This window comes from Gorilla gorilla, chromosome 11 (assembly GCF_029281585.2).
Source record: "Gorilla gorilla gorilla isolate KB3781 chromosome 11, NHGRI_mGorGor1-v2.1_pri, whole genome shotgun sequence".
NCBI lineage: Eukaryota > Metazoa > Chordata > Mammalia > Primates > Hominidae > Gorilla > Gorilla gorilla.
The window spans coordinates 70,297,983-70,323,607 of NC_073235.2; the positions used below are offsets into that span (position 1 = coordinate 70,297,983).

Here is a 25,625-nt window from a genome sequence, read left to right on the forward strand (position 1 = left end):
TTTTAAAAATATCATAGAGTAAAATCTTTCAGGTGCTATTTTTCCAATGTCAACATTCAGTACATGTTTAAATTCTTAAAAGCTACCTCCATTATTTTATCAATATTAAGCAAATAATCTAGTAAGTAAGAGATATAGCACTTTAAAGAGCAGAATGAGGGTTCATGCAGACTAAAAACTGACTACATGCTCTCCTGTCTTATGCTTACTTACATGGTACACTCCCATTATTAGAATAAGACATTTTTTACATAAGGCAAAGGATTCCCAAGTGTTGCAATACTTTTGATTGTTTCTGGGACTCTTTCTTTTGCTTTGGTATTTGACTTGATAAGCAGTTGGTGTTTGGCCAAATAGACGTGCTCTCCTTTAAAGTTCTGAAATTTGTCTTCAGTTGAACAAATGACAAGGCACTGGAGAGGTAGGTTAAGCAACTGTCTAGGCTGAGTAGATCTAAGTTCAAACACTGGCTCCACTAATCCCAGGATGACATTGAACCATAGACTTGCTCTCCTTCAGTCATGTTTTCTCATTATTAAAATGAAGGTAATAATACAAAACTAAGAGGATTGTGGAGATGATGACAGATAATATGTATAAGTAACTTGGTGTAGGCATTCAGTAAATGTTGGTAGTTGTTACAAATACTAGCTAACGTTGATGACTACCTATGCAAGCACCATCCTAAGCACTTTCTATGTATTCATTTATTTGAACCTCATGACAACTCTAGGATTCAGGTACCGTTATCATGATTTTGCACATGGAACCTAGAAAGGTTAAGTATCATCAGTGGCTGAGTCAGTCTCTAAACCCAACCCATACACTTACCCATCACACAACAGTGATTATCATAGAAACAGAGAGTCTTTTAACAGAAACTGGAACCAGCAAATGGATCCACTGGAACCCACTTGTGCCTCTGTCCATATTGTTCACATGGGGCCACACTGCTTAAACACCATCCCAAACAAACGCCTTTAATAACAGTTTTATTTCATATGAGGACCCATCACATTTCAGTCACTCAGCATTACCCAGAACTTACTTACTCTATGATATACATGAACAGTTAGAATAGAACATTCCACCTTTTATTATGAAGCTTTGTATACATATAGCTTGAGACCCAAGAATCTGATCAATAGAAGGCAGGTCTAGTTGGCTTCCATCCTGTTATTTAAACAGGTCTGGATCAGATTCAGCCAGTGGCAGAGTGGTCATAAGTGACACTAAAAGGTCTTAAGTGAAAGGGAAGGTGCACATGCCTAAAATCCCAGCTGTGCCGTGAATGAACCAAATGTCTTTGCCCAAAGGCAGCTTCAGCCCTCTGGACCTTTTTTATCACTTGGAAAGTTAAGATGTTGCAGAAGACCTTAGGTAAAAGCTGGCCATCCATGTGCCAATCCTGACCCCTCACGTGGACTTTGGTTTTAGCCTTGTCTGACCTGTGCAGTTTTGTTTTATTTTTAAAATTAGATCCTAAAGTACAAAACTCAAAATATTTCACATTTAAAAATCTATATTTCTGTTTTTCCCTAAAAATTGGACGTTGTGACATCATTGGGCCTGTTTATCTTTGTGGCATCAGTCAAAATCATCAACTAGACCTGAGCAGTAGCTGCCCCTTCAGATGGGGCATGGGCTCACTAGCTCATCACAGTACCCACCATTCCTTATTATCTCACACCCAGTCTGCTGGCTCATTGACACCACCTGCATGGGCTTGGAGGCATCTGAGTTTGTAATCCTAGTACCAGTTGAAACCCTAAATGAGGTTAATTTCTTCATTCTTTTTTCATTCAGTCCACCTCTATTCAACGCCTACCCACATGCCATTCTTTGTATTGTATTGTCCTTAAATAGAAATATTTTTTTAAAGTGGCAGTTCTGTTTTCATTTCTCTGAACCCAATTCATCTCCATTATTTCTAAATTTTTCTCTCTTCTTGGTGTCCACTTAGGGCTATGCAGCTTGCTCCTGGCACGGGCACCTTGAATCTCCTCCTCACACAGATGGAGACCATGCTTGATTTCCTGAACTTGTAGTAAGAAGAAGGAAAACACAGCACGCTGGAGCCAACAGGTAGGCGAGAAACCAGGTAGGCGAGAAACACATTTCTCAGTTATGCAGCCCAGCATCGAGGAAAAATAACAGCAACTCTACAAAATCAGAAATCAGCGTCTAAGGACTAATGAGCAGAGAGAAAAGTCTAGGTTTTTTTCTTTATTAATGTTTACCTGCTATAGTATGCAAAATATCCTTGCCATAAAAGCCTTATTTCTTTTTTAAAATTTTTAATTTTATTTTAAGTTCCAGGATACATGTGTAGGACGTGCAGGAAAAAGCCTTTATTCTGAAAGATACAGGAGAAAAAAACTCATAGCTTAAAAAAAAGTGTCTTTTTAAAAAATTCATACTTACAAGTGTCTATGAAACATTTTAGTGGTGGCCTCTTTTAAGATAAACTATTAGGTAATTAAAGATATGCTTTAGATGACCTAAGACAATTCCTATTTAAAACCCATTTCTCCAAGGCCATCACTAATTGATTCTTGAATCTTCTTTGCTGAAGTAAACTCATCCCACAGGCAATTGTGCTTCAATCATTTCTTACTTCAGTTGAAAATAATAGGATTTTGCATAGAAATTGATGGTACAGTTATTAAAAGTCTCTAAAATAGTGAATAATTGTTAAAATGTTTTTATTTAAAGTGATAAAAAGCAAGATAAATACTTAGAATATTCCTTTATACACTAAATGGCACATTAAATAAATAGAAATGATTGCAGCCTATCCGGACTGTGATTCAGGGAAAGAAGCACCATGCTGGCAAGAGGTCACCTGGATGACACTCCTATCTTTCCCACCATAGCCTCTGTGACTTTGGGCCACTTACTTAACCTTTCTAAACTACAGTTTCCTTGTCCATGAAATTGACAGTTATTTCAGAGTGTCTTCAAAATGCCAAGCAGAATCGGACCCTGAAATACAATTGTTAGTGGAAGGTGGCAGGTAGCTCTGAGCCAATTCCCTGTGAGCTATTTTTCCAAAAGCAAGTTCAACAAAACTCCAGTTCACCAAATGCTTCTCTCCTGGTCCTTATTTACAAAATTCATAGTAATTTGCACTGGATATGTTGGTTTTCACAGCCTTTGGAGATTTCTGTAAGGTTTCAGTTGATAGTTTTCTCCCTCCGCTTACTGACAGCATTGGAAGGAATGTGCAGTTTGTTTCAGCCCCTGACAGTGAGTAGCAAGAGGACCCTCTGATGAGGAGCAGTGGAGCAGGGTCAGCACACAGCCTAAACAGGTGGACACAGACTAAGAGACATGAGATTATACTCATAAGGATTCTCCAAGTTCAAGACAAATATATTGAGTATTTTAAATATATGAAGCCGATTGGGTACTTTTGAGAACAGCTTTATGGAATCAGCCTGCTGGTATAAATAATACTTCCTCTTAGGGATCTTAGCGTCCAATGGAGGAAACAGACTAAAAACAAAACAGAAAATAAATAAATAATACAATTACAAATTGCAATAAGCACTATGAAGAAAACAAACAGGGTGCTCAGGTAGTGAAGAGGTGGAACCTGCTTTAGAAAGGGTGGTTAGGGGAGGTGTGAGAGTCAAGAGAGCTCTCCCTGCTTCCCTTCTGGGCACATGAAAGGACCAGATAGCTTAGGGCCATGGGATGTGGGATGACCAGTGAGTTGTGAGTAGAAAGGATCTATGGCACTTCCATGCTGGAGCATTTAATTACTGTTGCAAGACTCCCTGGCTCCCTTCCCCTGTGGCATTCTGACTGGTGATGTGGCTCAAGGTGTGGTTTTCTCCTTCAGCCTGGAGCCTGTGTGACTGCAAAGAACAGAGTGCCCCCCTCCGTCCCCCCAACCCATGGACCCACAATGGACCTGTAACCTGAGCAAACAACAAACTTTAATTGTCTTAAGCCACTAAAATATGGAAGCTATTTGTTAGTGCAGCGTAACTGAGACTATCCTGACTATTATTATTAGGGGCTTTAAGACAAAAAGCGTTAAGCTTCGCTGGTTTGTAAAATTGAAAGATAGCCATTATGGCTGGATTACAGCAAAGCAAGAAAAAGTAGCAAATTAGAGTTCTCCTACTACAGGCTGCCTGCCTCAGGCTGTTCTGATGTTTATATTCCTGGCGATGCTTTAAGACAGATTAAGTAGCTTGACTCTAAATGCTTTTGATTTGTTTACACAAATCAAACTCTCATATTTTATCTCTGCCTCTGGATTATGATAGTTTTTATCAAGAACTTTGCATGTGGGCTATTGATATGATAATGCAATCCTAATGCCTTCCCAAGAGCTAAGAGCCTCTATCCTTTCAGTCAATACTGAGATGCACTTGGGTGTATAGGCCATTCATAGCTGAGGCTTGGGATGGGCAGTTCACAGCACTTTGCAATTGAATCATATGTAATACTGTGCAGTTTTTAAGCTCTCAGTTTTTCATATCAATTTCTAATATTCTGGCAACAGAAGCTAGTGAATCACAAGCCCAACTTTTATGGGACTCATCATAGGCCCTTGAATGTTTAAGTCTTTTGCACTTAAGATCTTGTTTGCAAACAAAACAAAACCCCCGAGCAGAAAGCAAATTGCATGATACACAATTTATCTTCTTTGGAAGAAAAGAAGAGCTGAGTCAGCCCTCATGAGATTTGACAAGGAAGGTATTTTTTTTTTTTTTTTGAAACAGAATTTCACTCGTGTCCCAGGCTGGAGTACAATGGCGTGATCTCTGCTCACTGCAACCTCTGCCTCCCGGGTTCAAGTGATTCTCCTGCCTCAGCCTCCCAAGTAGCTGGAATTACAGGCATGTACCACCATGCCTGGCTAATTTTTATATTTTTAGTAAAGACAGGGTTTCACCATGTTGGCCAGGCTGGTCTCGAACTCTTGACCTCAGGTGATCCACCCGCCTTGTCCTCCCAAAGTGCTGAGATTACAGGCGTAAGCCACTGCACCCAGCCTAGGAAGGTATTTTTTTTATCCTTGACACTGCTCAGATAGAGCCACTGACATTATAACTGCCTTTATTGTAGTTTGGTAGCTTTACAGGAAGTACATCTGTCAGTTATTACAGTCATTCTTGTACAGTTCTTAAAGTCTTAAGGATTTTTATTTGAGATGAGTGAAATCTCACTAAAGAAAAGGAAAGTTGGGAAGGGGAAAGGAAATGGATCTAAAATTAAAATTGTATCCTTAATATAGTCTAGGCTTAGCGCTAGGTGCTTTCATATGCATTACTGTTCCCCTATCCCCACACAGTGGAGGAAGCAGCTCAGAGAAGTTATGATCACCCAGCCAGTGAGTGGCAGACCAAGGAAGAGGTCTTCTCCCTCTAAAGACCCTGCTTTTTCCTCTTTATTATGTAGACTAGAATGTCAAAGTCTCCTGTACCATCCCCATAGTCAAATCCAAAATGGCCAAATCTCACATTCCAAAAATCCTGCATTACCAAAGTTTAAGAGTTCTCTAAAAAATAAATGCTAGGTCACTACTACATATTGATTTATTACATATCCAGGTTCAAAAGAGGCTCTAAACAGAGCTGGTTATAATAGGCTGTACTCTGCTAATTGTGCATCTTCCCTTTGTTCCGCCTCATCCTGTGTAATTAACACAGTCTTGAAAGTAGAAGTTTCCATGACATTAAAATTCTTACACAGCACACCCTCTAATTATTTCATATCTTCACATTAGGGACCAAGATACTCATGGTGGAGGGTGGAATTCTGTTTGTTATTTAATTACTTAAAGAAGGAGCACAGGAAGACCAAGACAAAGAGATTATTAAAATAACGTTTACACTTGACTCTGAGTTGCCTACACACAGACCAAGGCACAGGCATACATTTCTTTTTGGCTTCTCACTCCCACCTGGCTTCAGACCTCATCTCTCTTGGCACCGGTTTTCATCTCAGTTATGCCTGTTACCATCTCTTCCTATCAAGGACTTGCTTATTCTTCAAGCCCCACTCAAAATTCACTCCTCCACATGCCTTTTCAGATGTCCACAGTGAAAATTAAGCTCCTTCTTCCCTTACCCGAGGGCACTTTTTACTAATCTTACAGCATCTCTCTGCATTGTACTATGAGGACAAGGGTGGGACAGAGAATGCTGATGATTCAATCAAATGTGTTTTCTCTTTTTTCTTCCTGGACATATAGATAGACTGCATTTCCTAGCCTTCCTTAGAGTTGGGCATGGCCACATAATAAATTTCTAGCAATGCAAAATGAGTAGAAGTGACATGCTTCATTTGGAAGCCAGGGTTTTGAGGAAGGAGGTATGCCTCCTCTATGCTTTTTGCCTTGCTGCCATCAGTAAAGGAACTCTGAGACCCCCCCAGGTGGGGGCCCCATGAGGTGAAGAAAGCCTGGGTTCCCAAATCACCAGGTGAAAAGCTTTCTGGCCAAGCAGCAACGCTAGGTTGTTACACAAGAAATAACCACCTATTGTGTTAAGGCTTAGAAATTTAGGGCTTATTTGTTACAGCTGCTGGTGTTGACCTAACAGAGAGTATGCATCTTTCTGTGTGTGCTTGAGTGTGTGTGCTTTTAGAAGCCCCAAAAGGACTGGAACTAAAAAAAAATCATTCTTAACTGTGTGTAAAATTAAACTGAGTTGGTGCCTCATTTGGAAATGGAGCAGATGGTCATTAAAATGAAAAGTGGAGGCTACTCTAAAGCATCTCCAATATTAGGAATGCTATTTTCTCATTTGCAAGCAGCTGTCTAGAATTTTGTAAACAATCTCATAGGTGACTAATTTGGTATAGAGAACAAAAGTTATACCCAGTTAGTTTTCATGTTAAAATGTGCCCTGGTTCATTTCTCATTTGAATATTCATTATTTCAATCAACAAGTACATATGGAACACATTCTACATGCCAGGCAGTCCTCTAACAGTGCTGATCCATTAACAGTGGCCCCAGCTCATTCCAAGTACACAGGCCAGTGGGGGAACCAAATATCCACTAAACTCATCACACTGCTGAATATGCTGTCAGCATATCACCCACGTTCTCTGGTTCCTCTCTTGGAAAATAAGAATGGTAATACTGGCTATTTCTCTAATTTTAAATTGGATAATATTTAGATATAACAATTATAAAATATTTAGCAGTGTGCTTGACACTTGAACTTGGCAAGCACGTGATAATTCTTAGCTATTATTATTTGCTTTGATTTCGAGAAATACTATGAGATTGTGTAATAAAGGAATCTGACTAGGCTGAGGAAGGGGTGTGTGGAACACAACAGTTTCCTCTGGAAATGACTCCTGATATGATAGCTGAGAAGTTGGGAAGAATATTCCAAATTCTTAAAACTAGAGTAAAAACAGTATATTCAAAGAACCCATGATGGGGACTTCATTTTCAGGAATTAAAAGAAAAAGCTAGTTTAGCTGGAGTCTAGAAAGCAAGGGGAAAACTGCAGCAGGATAAGACCATGCAGAGCCTTGGGAACCAATCATGGTATGATTTCCAACACGTAATGGCACAGAATGATAGGATCAGACTTAGTTTTTAGAAAGATCACTATAGCTGGAGTGTAAAGAAAGAGAATTAGAGGACAGACTGAGAATAGGCAGCTACTTGCAACTTGCAACTTGAAAAGTTAATATAGGAGTCAAGATAAGAGATACCCATAGCTTGAGTGGTGGTAGTGGAGCTTGAGAGAAGTAGAGATATAAGAGAAATTTCTGAAGTGACATTGGCAGGATATGGTGATGGATTAGGTACAGAGTTAAGAGGGGAAACCGGGACTTGACTCCCGGTCTTGCTCTCGGTCCTCTCTACCACTCCACCCTCCAGGGCTCATGGCTTGATCCTCTCCAGCCTCAACCTGGCCAGGTTTCCTCTCAAGCCTCCAGAGCCTAAGGAAGAGGAGTTGACAGGAAGGACAGGGACCAGTGTCATTTGGTCCCTGATCTCTCTTGGGACAGGTCCCCAAGCAGCTGAGCCAGAGCTGTTAGGAATGGCTCCAGGTCTTTCCGATATAGAGAGGTACATTTCACAGAAGTGGGGAACCATGAAAGAAGATCAGGGTTGCAGAATCATGAATTTACCTTTGCATATGTTGCATTCAGATGCCCTTCAGATATCCAAGTACACAATTAGAGGCATGGGTCTGGAGATCCATAGAGAGAGCTCTCTGAGCTAGAATATAAACTTAAGAGTTATTCACATGCAGATGGCAACTGAGGTCATGGGCAGAAAAAAAAATTGCATAGAAAACAAGCAAAACTGCCTGTAATCCCAGCACTTTGGGAGGCCGAGGTGGGCAGATCACCAGGTCAGGAGATCGAGACCATCCTGGCTAACACGATGAAACCCCGTCTCTACTAAAAACACAAAAAATTAGCTGGGTGTGGTGGCGGGCACCTGTAGTCCAGCTGCTCAGGAGGCTGAGGCAGGAGAATGGCGTGAACCCGGGAGGCGAAGCTTGCAGTGAGCCGAGATCGCGCCACTGCACCCCAGCCTGGGCGACAGAGGGAGACTCTATCTATCTCAAAAAAAAAAAAAAAAACAGGAAAAAGAAAACAAGCAAAACTTAGAGTGAGAAGAAAAAAAGGCCTAGGACCTTGCCTTGAGGAACTTGTTAGCAAAGGAGACAATGTTAGTCAGGGCTCTCCAGAGAGAAAGAACCAATAAGATATATGCAGGGGTGTGTGTGTGTGTGTGTGTGTGTTATATATAAATTATATACATATATAAAAAGGCTACCAATAGAAGACAATTCTCTTACTAATTCCACGTTGTCAGACTCAGAGTACACCATAAATAATTTTTCCCCTTAGAGCACCTTTTTCATTTTCACTTCTGAGATAGGGATCGATCCCCTTTTCTCTGACCCACCCAGGGCAGTTGTTCAGAAAGCACACCACTCTTGACTCCAGCTCCTGTAGAAATTAGAGACACTGTGATTGTGCATCTGCCCCTCTGACTTTGTTTCGGGCTTGGGCAGGGAGTCTGTGCCACAGCCCTTGGCTCCACTCTTCTATCTCTGTAGCCTTGCATAGGTGTTTAACAACTTATCCAGCTTGTAATTCAATATCCACTGTGAGGTTGCCAGGTGGTTTTATTTTTCCTTTTAAATTAAATACTGATAAAGATCTTAGACCATGACAAATTCAGAGCAAATGTTACAAATGTTTTCCCTCTGATTCCTTCTCTTTCAGTCTGATAAGCTAAGGCCTTAATTTCAGCATCATTTCTTTTTATTCAGAGTAGAGACTGGTGCCATACAATTTCCCTCAAGATGGGCTTTCCTTGACATTCTTCAGCTGAGCAGAGTAGCAGACCCTCACCTCTGCATTTGGTTTCTACATCTTGCCTACATTTCCTAAAGTGATGTGGGGTGAGCCTAGGTCACACAGCAGGGAATGGGGTCAGGTCACTTGACTCCCGGTCTTGCTCTCGGTCCTCTCTACCACTCCACCCTCCAGGGCTCATGGCTTGATCCTCTCCAGCCTCAACCTGGCCAGGTTTCCCCTCAAGCCTCCAGAGCCTAAGGAAGAGGAGTTGACAGGAAGGACAGGGACCAGTGTCATTTGGTCCCTGATCTCTCTTGGGACAGCTCCCCAAGCAACTGAACCAGAGCTGAGGAAGAGGAGGCAACAGGAGATGGTGGGCTAGACTCAATTCCCTGCACATTAGCATAGCAGCCTGGTGCTCCCTATGCCCCTGAGGAGGTCTCTGAGGCTTAAACCCTTGAAGAAACTCAAGAACTGATTAGAAGACACCCTGTCAGGAATGGGGTGAGTGTAAGGGATCAGGTGATGACCAGTATTGAATAAGGCTCAAAGAAGGAATGAAAGTCAAAGATGGGGTGAGAGTCAGGGATGTTTATGGCACATATGAATCAGCCCACTGTATCCACAGGTTCCACATCTGAGGCCTCAACCAACCGTGGATTGAAAATGTTTGCAAAAGAGAAACAATAAAACATAACAATACAACAATAAAAGATAATATAAATAAAAAATACAGCATAACAACTATTTACATAACATTTACATTGTATTAGGTATTATAACTAATCTAGAGATGATTTAAAGCACACAGGAGAATGCATGTAGGTTATATGCAAATCCTGCACCATGTTATATAAGGAACTTAAGCATTTGCTGATTTTGTATGGTGGAATCTTGGAATCAATCCCCATCAGATACCAAGGATGACAGTATTGGTAAATAAATCACATATTTTTCCACTGTACTCTACCAGATGTCCTCGACACCAAAACAATCATGCTTCCTGTTCAGAGGCAGAACTCCAGGCTCCAAGAACACCAGTGGGACAGAATGTACAAAGGTCAAGACTCAGACACCAGCACAAATGGCACATATTCTGTGTGCCAGATGCCTCACAAGCTATTTCATCTACTGCCCAAAACAGCCCTTCAAGTCAGTGCTTAAAGATTCACCTGTCAGTTAAAGAAACAAGGCTCCAAAGGTTGGGGTACAAAGAACAAGACAGGTGCCAGTCACGGTAAGCAGGGTACAAGCTGGTCTATTTAGTCACAAAGAACAAAACAAAATGCAGTTGGCTCAGCTCCTAAAGGCTGAGCACACGGTCAGTTGGAAATATGACGACATCCTTGCCACTGTGTTACTGCCCTTGGGCCCCCTAAATTCTCCCTAACTAGGGAACTGCATTGGTCTAGACTGGCACCTAGGTGAGACTGAATGGGCAAGATGAAGCCAAGCAGCTCTCGCTATGGGCAGTAGTGAGCTAAGGAGCAGGGAGTCAGGCCTGTTTTCTGCAAATAGCGCCCACCCCACCCCTTCCCTCTCCGGCAGTCCCTGCTCAGTGCGTGGCTGCTGCTCAGAGTGCACTTTCTGATGGCGTGTTTGCTTATGGCCTCGGATGCTCTATATCCAAAGTCCTTCGCAAGCTGTGCTTCAGCCACTGAACAAACTGGAATGGAAACCAGAGCATTACACAATTCCTGGGTTTACAGACTTTGAAAGGCACCAAGAGTGGTTTGTTGGGGTTGAGATTGGCCACATCCCAGTGTGCTTTTCTGGGACTTTGTAACAGTTATTTCTGAGAGGGTTTCACTGAGCCCTAGAGAGACTGCTAGAAGGTCAACACAGAGGGCTCTCGAAGCACAGCAGAGACAGGCAACAAACCCGTCACAACCACAGCATTCTGCCCCCTCCCCTGCCCTCTTAGGGTAGGTTGCTCTAAGCTCTCTAAGAACACACAGAATTAAGTAAGGGTTTATTTCCCAGTTGCCTCAACAAATATTTATTCAGCTGTGTATAAGGCCTCATGTTTCTCACCAGACTGTGATGCTGTGTAATGCACCTCTGATTCCCTGGCACCTATTCCTGGGCCTAAAAGAAGTGAATGCTCTACAGTTGTCAGTCAAATGAATTAGCATACACCATCTAGTCCCAGAATTTGGAAAACGCCCTATAATGTGAAACGGTCAACAAATCCCGTCACCAATTGAGTCTACCTGCCGTCCCATAAATGACTTCTCACATCTTTCCTAATAGCACAAAATTGCTCTCAAGCTCAAGTGAAATAAGTCTAACCTGTGATGAACTGCCGAATGAATTAATAAACACCACTTCATGGAAAGTGTTCTGTGGGAATGTGACATGGTCAGAAATATGATTGGCAGAGGTCATAGAGTGGATGGGAAACCTACCAGTGTGTGGTTTCTGATATTTTTTCCTGCATAAGAGATGAATTTCTCATGGCTCCTATATTCCCAACAGGCACGTTTAAACCATGTCCCTTTCTTTGTCTCTCAGGAAAGTAAATCAGAAGGCCAATGCATAAAACTGATATCTTCACAAGGACAAATCTGAATGTGCTCTCTTTTTAAAAATCACAATCCTAATAATGGACAGCGTTTACTGAGTGCTTACTCTATGCTAAGCACTGTGCCATGAGCTTTGCATATATGATCGCATTTGAGCTAGAAACAACCAACCCTGTGCGGTTTGTTCTGTAGGATCTTCATTTTGCAGATTAGGAAATGGGCCTATAGAGGTTACAGAACATTTCCAGGAGTAATATGTGTGTGGGACTGAAATGCAGGTCTTGACATTAACACTGTCCTGTCTCTAAAATTATCATACTCAAATTTCAGTACTTGGTGACTGTCATCATAAGTTGTCATTGCTGTCCCTCACAACTGACTGCCACAATCTGTGTACTATAACAGAGAGAAACATTTACCAAAAGTACGGTCTGGCTTTTATCAAAACTAACTTTTTGCTTCATGGTTTGAACCGAATTGTCCAATACTGATTTGAGTTACTTGGGTCTTAAAAAGCAATACGTTAATAACTGTCTCTTACTGATTGTCTATAATGTCCTACTCACTATATCAGACATTTTTCAAAAATTATTTCTAATAAAAATAGATATCTAGGCCAGGTGCGGTGGCTCACGCCTGTAATCCCAGCACTTTGGGAGGCCGAGGTACGTGGATCATGAGGTCAGGAGTTCGAGACCAGCCTGGCCAACATAGTGAAACCCCATCCCTACCAAAAATACAAAAAATTAGCTGGGCCTGGTGGCAGGTGCCTGTAATCCCAGCTACTCAGAAGGCTGAGGCAGGAGAATCACTTGAATCTGGGAGGCGGAGGTTACAGGGAGCCAAGATCACGCCATTGCACTCCAGCCCAGGTGACAGTGCAAGACTCCATCTCAAGGAAAAAAAAAAGAAAAGAAGAAAGAAGAAAGAAAAAAAAATAGGTATCTAAAGTATGATAAATAAAGTTGGAGCAGGACAGAAAGGGGAGCCAAGTCTTTCCCCACTTATGAGTTTCATTTTTCAGGCTCCAGAGGCCTTTCATGTCTCTTTTTCCCACTCTTGAAAAGTCTCAGTTGATGCCTTTCCTTCTCTCCTCCTTTGTTGATATCCTTCTCCACTGGCATCATCTCTACCCCTCCCCTTGGCTAAGATGTGAGCTGTGACTTCCTGCTGGGCAGGATGAGATGATCTGGGAGAACAGTCCTCTGAGATGCGCAGAGAATGGGGTGGAAAGTTATGTGAGAAAGAGAAGCCATAGCAGGGCGAGTGCTCCAAGGAGGGGTGCAAAGCCCATGTAGGTAAATGAAATGGAGTGGTGGTCCTTCGAGGAGAAAATGGAAAGGCCAGGAGAAGGGGCTGACTACAAGTAACCACAGTCTTTTGGGAGGAGAGGAAAAGGCAAAAGAAATGTCTAGAAAGCACGGATGTTCTTTATGAAGAAGAACCACACAGGAAGATTAAAAGCAGTGTTTTCCTCACCAAGCATTGACATTTGTGTGGAAGTCCTGTTGACCACTGCATCATTTCTCTCTGTCGTTCTCACCAATGCCCACCAGAGTCTGGAAGTCACGCCCAGAGAAGTGTCTTCAAGGACTGAGCAGAAGTGAATTCTCTGCAGCCCTCAACACTTGAGCAGCTTCCTGAATGACAAACCTCACTAAGGCCAGGTCTTTTTCACAGACCTGGGAGCAGGGGTCAGTAGTGGGCAGGCTGTGCGGCAAACATACCATTGTCATTTGGATAAGGAAAGACATTAAGTGGGAACAGGGCAGGGTAGGGATTCGTTCACACTTTAAAAAAAAAAAAAAAAAGTTTGGTTAGACAATCAAGGAGACGTGCAAATGTTCCCCAGCCTTCAGTGAAATGCTTTCAGGCTTTCACCTGAAAAGTTTGTACATTAATTTACTTCAAACTTGTCCACAATTGTGAACTGTCAGTATCAATATGGGCCCATGTGCTGCCTATTTGAAGATGATGCTACCAGTGTTGATTATCCTGGATGTGTATGAATTTAATTGAAAAGACTGCTGCATGCTCAGCTGTTTCCTCTGTTGCACAAAGAATTGATTTCAAACCGTAGCCGTTTGAAAATATATACCACCAAAAAGTTTGATGTAAAAATAAGCAAGTGCTTCCTTAACCTGTGTTTTCACAAACAGCTGATTCAATCACTTTGATTTTTAAATTAGCAAGTCAACAAGTCAGTTTCATTAAAAATACATGCACAGTCTAATTGATTGGTTGACTCAACTGACCGTTCCCAGGAAGAAGCAGCGTGAGGTGATGCTGAGAGAAGTGGCTTGAATATCAGGGCAGCCTTGCCATGGGTCTGGACGCCATTGCACACCAGTTGTAAGAACATGGGTGAGCCTCTGAGCCTCTGGACATTTGTCTCTACCTCCTGGATTCTGGCGATAATCATAGTGTAAGTAGAAATAAATTTGTATGCTACCAAGTTCTCTACAAAATCCAGTTATTACTATCAATAACTGTCACATAGCCCCAAAGCCAAGTATTCATCAACTCTTTGAAATGTCAGCATTATATTTGACACACTTATTCACGGGAACCTTCCCATGCTTAACAACTGCTGTCCCTCTCCTGTCTGAATCATACTTTCTAATAGTTCTCAACAGTGCCCTTTATTAACAATTTAATTCAGCACTGCCACAGTTAGTTATAAGCCCAACTACAACTGCAGTTAATGGAAAATCTCCTTTATACGAGGTGCATCTGCTGTGACATCTGTCTGGAACCCATGGAGAGGATTCAGTGTTCATAAGCAAATTGAGTAATTACTATGTAATCACACAGTAAATTGTGTAGTCACTGATTTGCTCTCAAAATTCATATCTTTGGGACATACTCAATATTAAAACCACCTGGGTTCTTTCAGAATGGGCAGGTATGTTCTTAAAATGGCCAAAATAAGGATTTGAGGTAAACACTTGTGGCCAAAAAATTAGAGTATTATCTCCAGAAGAGAGAAAGAGAAAGTGGTGCGGCGGGAAGAAATGAGAATGTGGAAAGGAGATATGAATAGAGGGAAAAAGAGATGGGAGGGACGCTTTAAAGGTGGATTACTAAGTGCTTTCTCAGTCATCTCATGAAACCTGTGACATTTTTGAGCCTCACTGGTTGGAGAAAACACAGAGAAATAATATAAATGAGGAAGAGAGATCAGAGATGCAAGATTTTACCTGTCTCAGGAAGAGCCCATCACTGGGGACAGCTATTTGGACTTTGGAAAACTGCAACATATGTAGAGAGGAGAGAAAATAATGACTCAAAAGATAGCGTCTAATAGTCTTTTATAATCACCTAGATTTACAGTGGTAAAACCTGAGACCTAATAGTTCGCCAAATGGTTACAAAACATGAATCTGTGGCACTCTCTAAACTCCCTTTTAAAAAGACAGTCAACAGACAGTAGCCATATATATATTGTGTGTAATGTATACAAGGTGAGATTCTTGAAAGAAGACAAAATATAAATAAATAAGGCAGCAGCATGGCACCATGGAAGGAAGGCTGACTATAGATTGTGGCTGACACTAGTTTGAATCCTGGCTCTCCTGAAGTGCCATAGAGAGCTGCTGATGTTCAACCATTTTTAAGCTACATAAATGACAATTTCATGTGCTTCCACCAAATGGAATTAGAAGTCTCTGAATACTCCCGGCTTCAGTTTCATTATTTCTAAAAGTAAGGATGATAACTTGAGAATTACAGAATAGTTTCTGACACCAATGTACTACACATTATTAGCAAAAGTAGTATTGTTATCACAAGTTGTAATTACCATATAAACACATGCCAGAAGAGGTGTACAAACCTCCCACCGTCAATCCCCCAGCAAAATGACACCATTACTGTACAATGGGAATGGGGACAAAATAAGTCAATGCAGCAAAATCCAAAGTTATGAGAATCTCACTTTTAACCACCATATACTTAAAAATACAAATTTCACTGAACAGTTAATATGGGGACTTTCAATTAAATATGAGGACTCACTTGTTAAAGCAAAGGCATTTGCATAACTATGCAAACAAATATATGTCCAGTTTCTAAAACCAAAATTTTATGCTGAACACCCACCCTCAACAAATGCTCTATTAAAAATTAGTTACTATGCAATTGCATTAACATCAAATGGATAGATTTTAAACAGCAAAGTGCTTTCCTAACAAACATGTTCCTTCACAATCTTCAAAAGTTCTATATAGGGGCAATTGGGGGTAGGGCAGTGTAGTAGTTAAATGTACAAAGCAACGTAAAGTAAAAATGCAGCCCAAAGCAATCCATTACATGAACAGGGGTTCCTTCCTTTGGGGGAGGAGCGGCTGCACATGGCAGCATTAGAGGTGACAGCAGGGAACGAGCCAGGGCCATTAGTCAGTTTGCTAAGTAGAAATGGGAAGCAAGTTCAATGGAGCAAAAAGGTTTCTGCTCTGCAGAGTTGATGGAGAGCAGTGTGATTGGTTTCTTAAGGGACAGGCAGAGGGGCAATGCGTAATTTCTCCTCCCCTCACTGAACATGCCTGTTTATCAGAGATGATCAACACCTTAGATAACACATTATGCAAATGACTGTGGCAATTTGGCACCTAATGCAGTCTCCCTGCCAGAGTTTCGATTCACTCTCACTGTGGTCTGGGAAAAGTGAAAATAAACATGCCTCCCTTCCCTCCTTGGCTTCTTTGTCCTTGAAATAAATATTCTTCCAAGCCCACAGCTCGGAGGCTTAGCTGTATGGCAGATGGCAGTATCTCCTGCAGAGGTTATGAATATGAAACTCACAGGCTAGGAAATTAATTTAACAAAAACAAAAATAGAGGCACTAGGGATTATTGCAGGTCATACAGTGGGTATCTCAGGGAAATTCAATTCCTTAAGATTCGGAAAGATTCCAAAGATGTTTCAGTGATAATGAATCAGATGAAAATCACTCCCCAAGGTAGCTATTTCCTGATTTGCTCATTGAAAAGTGACACTGGGCAATAACAGAAAAACTACGCGTGATGTAAATTCTTCTTTTCTCCCACCATTGAAGTGGGCATGTCTTAACCTGGAGAAAGGAAAACTGAAAGTTACCTATCTATCTAAACATAGTTACTATAAAAAGATAATTGATTGGACCAAGTCCCAAAATAAAACTGGAGGATACATGCTCAAACTACACAAATAGCTATTCTATCCATGAAAAAATGACATCTTTAAGTAAACATGATGAGATCTGAGTACAAATTCCCAAAGGAAATACTGGAAGCTCCTGCTGTAATTCCTAAGATACATCTGTATCTAAGGTACTGTTTACACCTAGAGTAGATAATTTTCCTAAATTATCTCTAAGACTACTTCCAACGCTGAAATTTGAGGTGTAAGGATAAAATCAGAATTTTTGATTAAAAAAACAAGTTCAATGTTGGATTTCTGTATCAGTGAGGAGTAGAACTCTATTGCAGAGTAGATTCTTATCTAAAAAAGGAACTTTGCTGCACAAAATAGGGTGTGCTGGTCTCTGTTTCAAAAACAGTCTTTAACAAAAGGCAGAGTTCAAAAATAAACAGAATGAGATCAGAGCTGTGGTATTCCTGTGGGTCATGATGTCTTTACAGTCAGATTAAAAGGAGCCTCCACTTTGTATCATGAAGACTGGGTACATGTAACAGTCTTCTTTATAAACATCTGTGCCCACAGTAGAAAATTTAAGCTTGAAGTTAATTAATAATAAATAGCACCCAAATGGAGCCTAGGTTTTTCCTTATAAAAAGCAAGCAGTGTCTGAATAATGGTTTCCTTATTGTGCATCCTTTGTAAGGTCATAAAATGAGAAGATGGAGAAAGACTGGCTTATCCTGGCTTGTCCGTCCTTGAAAGCCATTGTGGTCTCTTTTCCAGAAGATGACAAGTCTCCTAATAGAGACTTCAGTTCTAGGTTAGATTCTGCTGGCTCTTTTACTTTGGTTACAAATGGTTAGACTTTCTACAAATGTTCTCCCCATAAGATATAGTAATAAAGTTTCTAGGCTGGGCATGGTGGCTCACGCCTGTAATCAAGCACTTTGGGAGGCCGAGGCAGGGGATCACCTGAGGTCAGGAGTTTGAGACCAGCCTGGCCAATATGGCAAAACCCCATCTCCACTAAAAATAAAAAAATTGGCAGGGCACAGTGCCACACACCCATAATCCCAGCTACTCAGGAGGCTGAAGCAGAAGAACTGCTTGAACCTAGGAGGTGGAGGTTGCAGTGAGCCAAGATTGCAATACTGCACTCTAGGCTGGGCAACAAAGCAAAACTACACCTCAAAAAAAAAAGTTTCTAAACTAGTTACACTCATAAATATGTTGAGATCCTCTGATGCAAGCACTGTGCCCGAGGAGAGGGCTGACATTTTTATGCAAGCTAAGAAACTCTGCCTCTGTCTTACATCTTGTCATTAATTTCACTGAAAATGACAACTTGATAGATACGCCTATGTGATAGTCATAACCTCCTTGAAAAGCCTTTTTGAGGGGAGGAGCCAAGCTGGCCAAATAGGAACAGCTCCAGTCTACAGCTCCCAGCGTGAGCGATGCAGAAGACGGGTGATTTCTGCATTTCCATCTGAGGTACCGGGTTCATCTCACTAGGGAGTGCCAGACAGTGGGCACAGGTTAGTGGGTGCAGCGCACCATGCACGAGCCAAAGCAGGGCGAGGCATTGCCTCATGCGGGAAGCGCAAGGGGTCAGGGAGTTCCCTTTCCTAGTCAAAGAAAGGGGTGACAGACGGCACCTGGAAAATCGGGTCACTCCCACCCGAATACTGCGCTTTTCTGACAGGCTTTAAAAATGGCGCACCAGGAGATTATATCCTGCACCCGGCTTGGAGGGTCCTATGCCCACGGAGTCTCGCTGATTGCTAGCACAGCAGTCTGAGATCAAACTGCAAGGTGGCAGCGAGGCTGGGGGAGGGGCGCCCATCATTGCCCAGGCTTGCTTGGGTAAACAAAGCAGCTGGGAAGCTCCAACTGGGTGGAGCCCACCACAGCTCAAGGAGGGCTGCCTGCCTCTGTAGGCTCCACCTCTGGGGGCAGGGCACAGACAAACAAAAAGACAGAAGTAACCTCTGCAGACTTAAATGTCCCTGTTTGACAGCCTTGAAGAGAGCAGTGGTTCTCCCAGCACGCAGCTGGAGATCTGAGAACGGGCAGACTGCCTCCTCAAGTGGGTCCCTGACCCCTGAGCAGCCTAACTGGGAGGCACCCCCCAGTAGGGGCAGACTGACACCTCACACGGCTGGGTACTCCTCTGAGACAAAACTTCCAGAGGAACGATCAGACAGCAGCATTCGCGGTTCACGAAAAACCACTGTTCTGCAGACACCGCTGCTGATACCCAGGCAAACAGGGTCTGGAGTGGACCTCTAGCAAACTCCAACAGACCTGCAGCTGAGGGTCCTGTCTGTTAGAAGGAAAACTAACAAACAGAAAGGACATCCACACCAAAAACCCATCTGTAAATCACCATCATCAAAGACCAAAAGTAGATAAAATCACAAAGATGGGGAAAAAAACAGCAGAAAAACTGGAAACTCTAAAAAGCAGAGCACCTCTCCTCCTCCAAAGGATCGCAGTTCCTCACCAGCAATGGAACAAAGCTGGACAGAGAATGACTTTGACGAGTTGAGAGAAGAAGGCTTCAGACCATCAAACTACGAGCTACAGGAGGAAATTCAAACCAAAGGCAAAGAAGTTAAAAACTTTCAAAAAAATTTAGTCGAATGTATAACTAGAATAACCAATACAGAGAAGTGCTTAAAGGAGCTGATGGAGCTGAAAACCAAGGCTCGAGAACTACGTGAAGAATGCAGAAGCCTCACGAGACGATGCGATCAACTGGAAGAAAGGGTATCAGCGATGGAAGATGAAATGAATGAAATGAAGCAAGAAGGGAAGTTTAGAGAAAAAAGAATAAAAAGAAATGGACAAAGCCTCTAAGAAATATGGGACTATGTGAAAAGACCAAATCTACATCTGATTGGTGTACCTGAAAGTGACGGGGAGAATGGAACCAAGTTGGAAAACACTCTGCAGGATATTATCCAGGAGAGCTTCCCCAATCTAGCAAGGCAGGCCAACATTCAGATTCAGGAAATACAGAGAACACCACAAATATATTCCTCCAGAAGAGCAACTCCAAGACACATAATTGTCAGATTCACCAAAGTTGAAATGAAGGAAAAAATGTTAAGGGCAGCCAGAGAGAAAGGTCGGGTTACCCACAAAGGGAAGCCCATCAGACTAACAGTGGATCTCTCAGCAGAAACTCTACAAGCCAGAAGAGAGTGGGGGCCAATATTCAACATTCTTAAAGAAAAGAATTTTCAACCCAGAATTTCATATCCAGCCAAACTAAGCTTCATAAGTGAAGGAGAAATAAAATACTTTACAGACAAGCAAATGCTGAGAGATTTTGTCACCACGAGGCCTGCCCTAAAAGAGCTCCTGAAGGAAGCGCTAAACATGGAAAGGAACAACCAGTACCAGCCACTGCAAAATCATGCCAAAATGTCAAGACCATCGAGACTAGGAAGAAACTGCATCAACTAACGAGCAAAATCACCAGCTAACATCATAATGACAGGATCAAATTCACACATAACAATATTAACTTTAAATGTAAATGGACTAAATGCTCCAATTAAAAGACACAGACTGGCAAATTGGATAAAGAGTCAAGACCCATCAGTGTGTTGTATTCAGGAAACCCATCTCACATGCAGAGACACACATAGGCTCAAAACAAAAGGATGGAGGAAGATCTACCAAGCAAATGGAAAACAAAAAAAGGCAGGGGTTGCAATCTAGTCTCTGATAAAACAGACTTTAAACCAACAATCTAGTCTCTGATAAAACAGACTTTAAACCAACAAAGATCAAAAGAGACAAGGCCATTACATAATGGTAAAGGGATCAATTCCACAAGAAGAGCTAACTATCCTAAATATATATGCACCCAATACAGGAGCACCCAGATTCATAAAGCAAGTCCTGAGTGACCTACAAAGAGACTTAGACTCCCACACATTAATAATGGGAGACTTTAACACCCCACTGTCAACATTAGACAGATCAACGAGACAGAAAGTCAACAAGGATATCCAGCAATTGAACTCAGCTCTGCACCAAGCGGACCTAATAGACATCTACAGAACTGTCCACCCCAAATCAACAGAATATACATTTTCTTCAGCACCACACCACACCTATTCCAAAATTGACCACATAGTTGGAAGTAAAGCTCTCCTCAGCAAATGTAAAAGAATAGAAATTATAACAAACTATCTCTCAGACCACAGTGCAATCACACTATAACTCAGGATTAAGAATCCCACTCAAAACCACTCAACTACATGGAAACTGAACAACCTTCTCCAGAATGACTACTGGGTATATAATGAAATGAAGGCAGAAATAAAGATGTTCTTTGAAACCAACGAGAACAAAGACACAACGTACCAGAATCTCTGGGACACATTCAAAGCAGTGTGTAGAGGGAAATTTATAGCACTAAATGCCCACAAGAGAAAGCAGGAAAGATCCAAAATTGACACCCTAACATCACAATTAAAAGAACTAGAAAAGCAAGAGCAAACACATTCAAAAGCTAGCAGAAGGCAAGAAATAACTAAAATCAGAGCAGAACTGAAGGAAATAGGGACACAAAAAACCCTTCAAAAAATGAATGAATCCAGGAGCTGGTTTTTTGAAAGGATCAACAAAATTGATAGACCGCTAGCAAGACTAATAAAGAAAAAAAGAGAGAAGAATCAAATAGACACAATAAAAAATGATAAAGGGGATATCACCACCGATCCCACAGAAATACAAACTACCATCAGAGAATACTACAAACACCTCTATGCAAATAAACTAGAAAATCTAGAAGAAATGGATAAATTCCTTGACACATACACTCTCCCAAGACTAAACCAGGAAGAAGTTGAATCTCTGAATAGACCAATAACAGGAGCTGCAATTGTGGCAATAATCAATAGCTTACGAACCATAAAGAGTCCAGGACCAGAAGGATTCACAGCCGAATTCTACCAGAGGTACAAGGAGGAACTGGTACCATTCCTTCTGAAACTATTCCAATCAATAGAAAAAGAGGGAATCCTCCCTAACTCATTTTATGAGGCCAGCATCATCCTGACATGAAAGCCTGGCAGAGACACAACAAAAAAAGAGAATTTTAGACCAATATCCCTGACGTACATCGATGCAAAAATCCTCAATAAAATACTGGCAAACCAAATCCAGCAGCACATCAAAAAGCTTATCCACCATGATCAAGTGGGCTTCATCCCTGGGATGCAAGGCTGGTTCAATATACGCAAATCAATAAATGTAATCCAGCATATAAACAGAACCAAAGACAAAAACCACATGATTATCTCAATAGATGCAGAAAAGGCCATTGACAAAATTCAACAACACTTCATGCTAAAAACTCTCAATAAATTAGGTATTGATGTGACGTATCTCAAAATAATAAGACCTATCTATGACAAACCCACAGCCAGTATCATACTGAATGGGCAAAAACTGGAAGCATTCCCTTTGGAAACTGGCACAAGACAGGGATGCCCTCTCTCACCACTCCTATTCAACATAGTGTTGGAAGGTCTGGCCAGGGCAATAAGGCAGGAGAAGGAAATAAAGGGTATTCAATTAGGAAAAGAGGAAGTCAAATTGTCCCTGTTTGCAGACAACATGATTGTATATCTAGAAAACCCCATTGTCTCAGCCCAAAATCTCCTTAAGCTGATAAGCAACTTCAGCAAAGTCTCAGGATACAAAATCAATGTACAAAAATCACAATCATTCTTATACATCAATAACAGACAAACAGAGAGCCAAATCATGAGTGAATTCCCATTCACAGTTGCTTCAAAGAGAATAAAATACCTAGGAATCCAACTTACAAGGGATGTGAAGGACCTCTTCAAGGAGAACTACAAACCACTGCTCAATGAAATTAAAGAGGATACAAACAAATGGAAGAACATTCCATGCTCATGGGTAGGAAGAATCAATATCATGAAAATGGCCATACTGCCCAAGGTAATTTTGAGATTCAATGCCAACCCATCAAGCTACCAATGACTTTCTTCACAGAATTGGAAAAAACTACTTTAAAGTTCATATGGAACCAAAAAAGAGCCCACATCGCCAAGTCAATCCTAAGCCAAAAGAACAAAGCTGGAGGCATCACACTACCTGACTTCAAACTATATTACAAGGCTACAGTAACCAAAACAGCATGGTACTGGTACCAAAACAGAGATATAGATCAATGGAACAGAACAGAGCCCTCAGAAATAACGCTGCATATCTACAACTATCTGATCTTTGACAAACCTGAGAAAAACAAGCAATGGGGAAAGGATTCCCTATTTAATAAATGGTGCTGGGAAAACTGGCTAGCCATATGTAGAAAGCTGAAACTGGATCCCTTCCTTACACCTTATACAAAAATCAATTCAAGATGGATTAAAGACTTCAAGGTTAGACCTAAAACCATAAAAACCCTAGAAGAAAACCTAGGCATTACCATTCAGGACATAGGCACGGGCAAGGACTTCATGTCTAAAACACCAAAAGCAATGGCAACAAAAGACAAAATTGACAAATGGGATCTAATTAAACTAAAGAGCTTCTGCACAGCAAAAGAAACTACCATCAGAGTGAACAGGCAACCCACAAAATGGGAGAAAATTTTTGCAACCTACTCATCTGACAAAGGGCTAATATCCAGAATCTACAATGAACTCAAACAAATTTACAAGAAAAAAACAAACAACCCCATCAAAAAGTGGGCAAAGGACATGAACAGACACTTCTCAAAAGAAGACATTTATGCAGCCAAAAAACACATGAAAAAATGCTCACCATCACTGGCCATCAGAGAAATGCAAATCAAAACCACAATGAGATATCATCTCACACCAGTTAGAATGGCAATCATTAAAAAGTCAGGAAACAACAGGTGCTGGAGAGGATGTGGAGAAATAGGAACACTTTTACACTGTTGGTGGGACTGTAAACTAGTTCAGCCATTGTGGAAGTCAGTGTGGTGATTCCTCAGGGATCTAGAACTAGAAATACCATTTGACCCAGCAATCCCATTACTGGGTATATACCCAAAGGACTATAAATCATGCTGCTATAAAGACACATGCACATGTATGTTTATTGCAGCACTATTCACAATAGCAAAGACTTGGAACCAACCCAAGTGTCCAACAATGATAGACTGGATTAAGAAAATTGGCACATATACACCATGGAATACTATGCACCCATAAAAAATGATGAGTTCATGTCCTTTGTAGGGACATGGATGTTCTCAGTAAACTATCGCAAGAACAAAAAAACAAACACTGCATATTCTTACTCATAGGTGGGAATTGAACAATGAGAACACATGGACACATGAAGGGGAACATCATACCCTGGGGACTGTTGTGGGGTGGGGGGAGGGGGGAGGGATAGCATTGGGAGATATACCTAATGCTAGATGATGAGTTACTGGGTGCAGCGCACCAGCATGGCACATGTATACATATGTAACTAACCTGCACATTGTGCACATGTACCCTAAAAGTTAAAGTATAATAATAAATAAATAAATAAATAAATAAAAATAAAAATATGCCTTCACCACAAAGAAAAAAAAAAAAAGGAAAAGCCCTTTTGAAAAGCCATTCAAGAGCCATCTCCTGCCCCACGGTGTTAGAGCACAATACAGGTCAGCACAACATGCTCAGCCTTACAACAGGAAGGTGGACTTTCTGGTTCCTCAGATCTGACATTTAATCATTGTGACCACCTCGGTCTAAATGGAGACCGAAAATTTGGGTTGGTGCCTTTCTATGCCTTTGGGCCAATAAAGACAATGGGATTAAACCTCCTATTTCACAAATTCTCCAGAGATACTGAGATTATATGTATACTCTTTCACATTCTCCAATTAGCAAACCTGGCTGCAATGATGTGACCACACTTGCCTGAGCAGCATCTGTGAAATATACAAATGAAATGTATCAACCATCTAATGAGGACAGAAGGCCCCTTCCAGCCTCCCCTTTCTCCTAAGAGAGTAAGGAGCACGTTCCAGGCTGTTTTGTTTTCTTTCTTAGCCAGAAGCCACTGAGCCATGCTCCTAATTAGGAAAGTAAAATGCCCTAACCAAGATACTAGAAATCATAATGGTTACAGTGAATATAGCTTTTCAGATTCTATATTTGCCAAATGAATATTTCAGGGAAAGGGGAAAATAAGGTTAACCATAGTAAATAATGATAGAAAGACTATATTTAAGTAACTTTTCATACGATAATGTGCTTCCTTTAAAATAATAAAATTTTAGCTTGTTTTCACTTCAACACTATTACCTATTAACTTGACTTCATCCAGGTTTTTAAGCACTTTATTAGAATGCGGTTTAGCATAAATATTAATAAAGCTGAAAAAAGACCAAATGAATTAAAATGTATTCCCTGAACTGGGCTATATAAAGACACATATTATTACAAAAGTTACTTTTCACCTATTATGGTAGGGACCTATTTTATCATATCTTCCAGACAATAAAAGCCAATGGTCAAAACAAAGCAAAATAGAAACACATGAGGTCTCTCCAGTTCTTTAGATTTGAGCCTGAGTTTAAAATCCTAGAGAGAAGTAGCAACCACAAACTTTCAGTTACCCATGCTGCTGCCTGGCCAAGTAAAACTCCACTGC

At 41.2% G+C, this 25,625-nt stretch overlaps 1 protein-coding gene across 5 annotated transcripts in view; it reads left to right on the forward strand.

Annotated features, from left to right (window-relative positions):
- B3GALT1 (beta-1,3-galactosyltransferase 1) overlaps nucleotides 1-25,625 on the forward strand; it is a 588,653-nt gene that overhangs the window by 531,645 nt on the left and 31,383 nt on the right. For 3 of the 5 annotated variants that reach the window (XM_055380260.2, XM_063694963.1, XM_055380259.2), the window contains one exon: nucleotides 1,964-2,085. The gene's annotated coding sequence lies outside the window, so the exon portion shown is untranslated. Of the gene's footprint in view, nucleotides 1-1,963; nucleotides 2,102-14,095; nucleotides 14,257-25,625 lie in introns of all 5 variants that reach the window. The other 2 variants (XM_055380258.2, XM_055380261.2) reach the window with 2 other exon arrangements.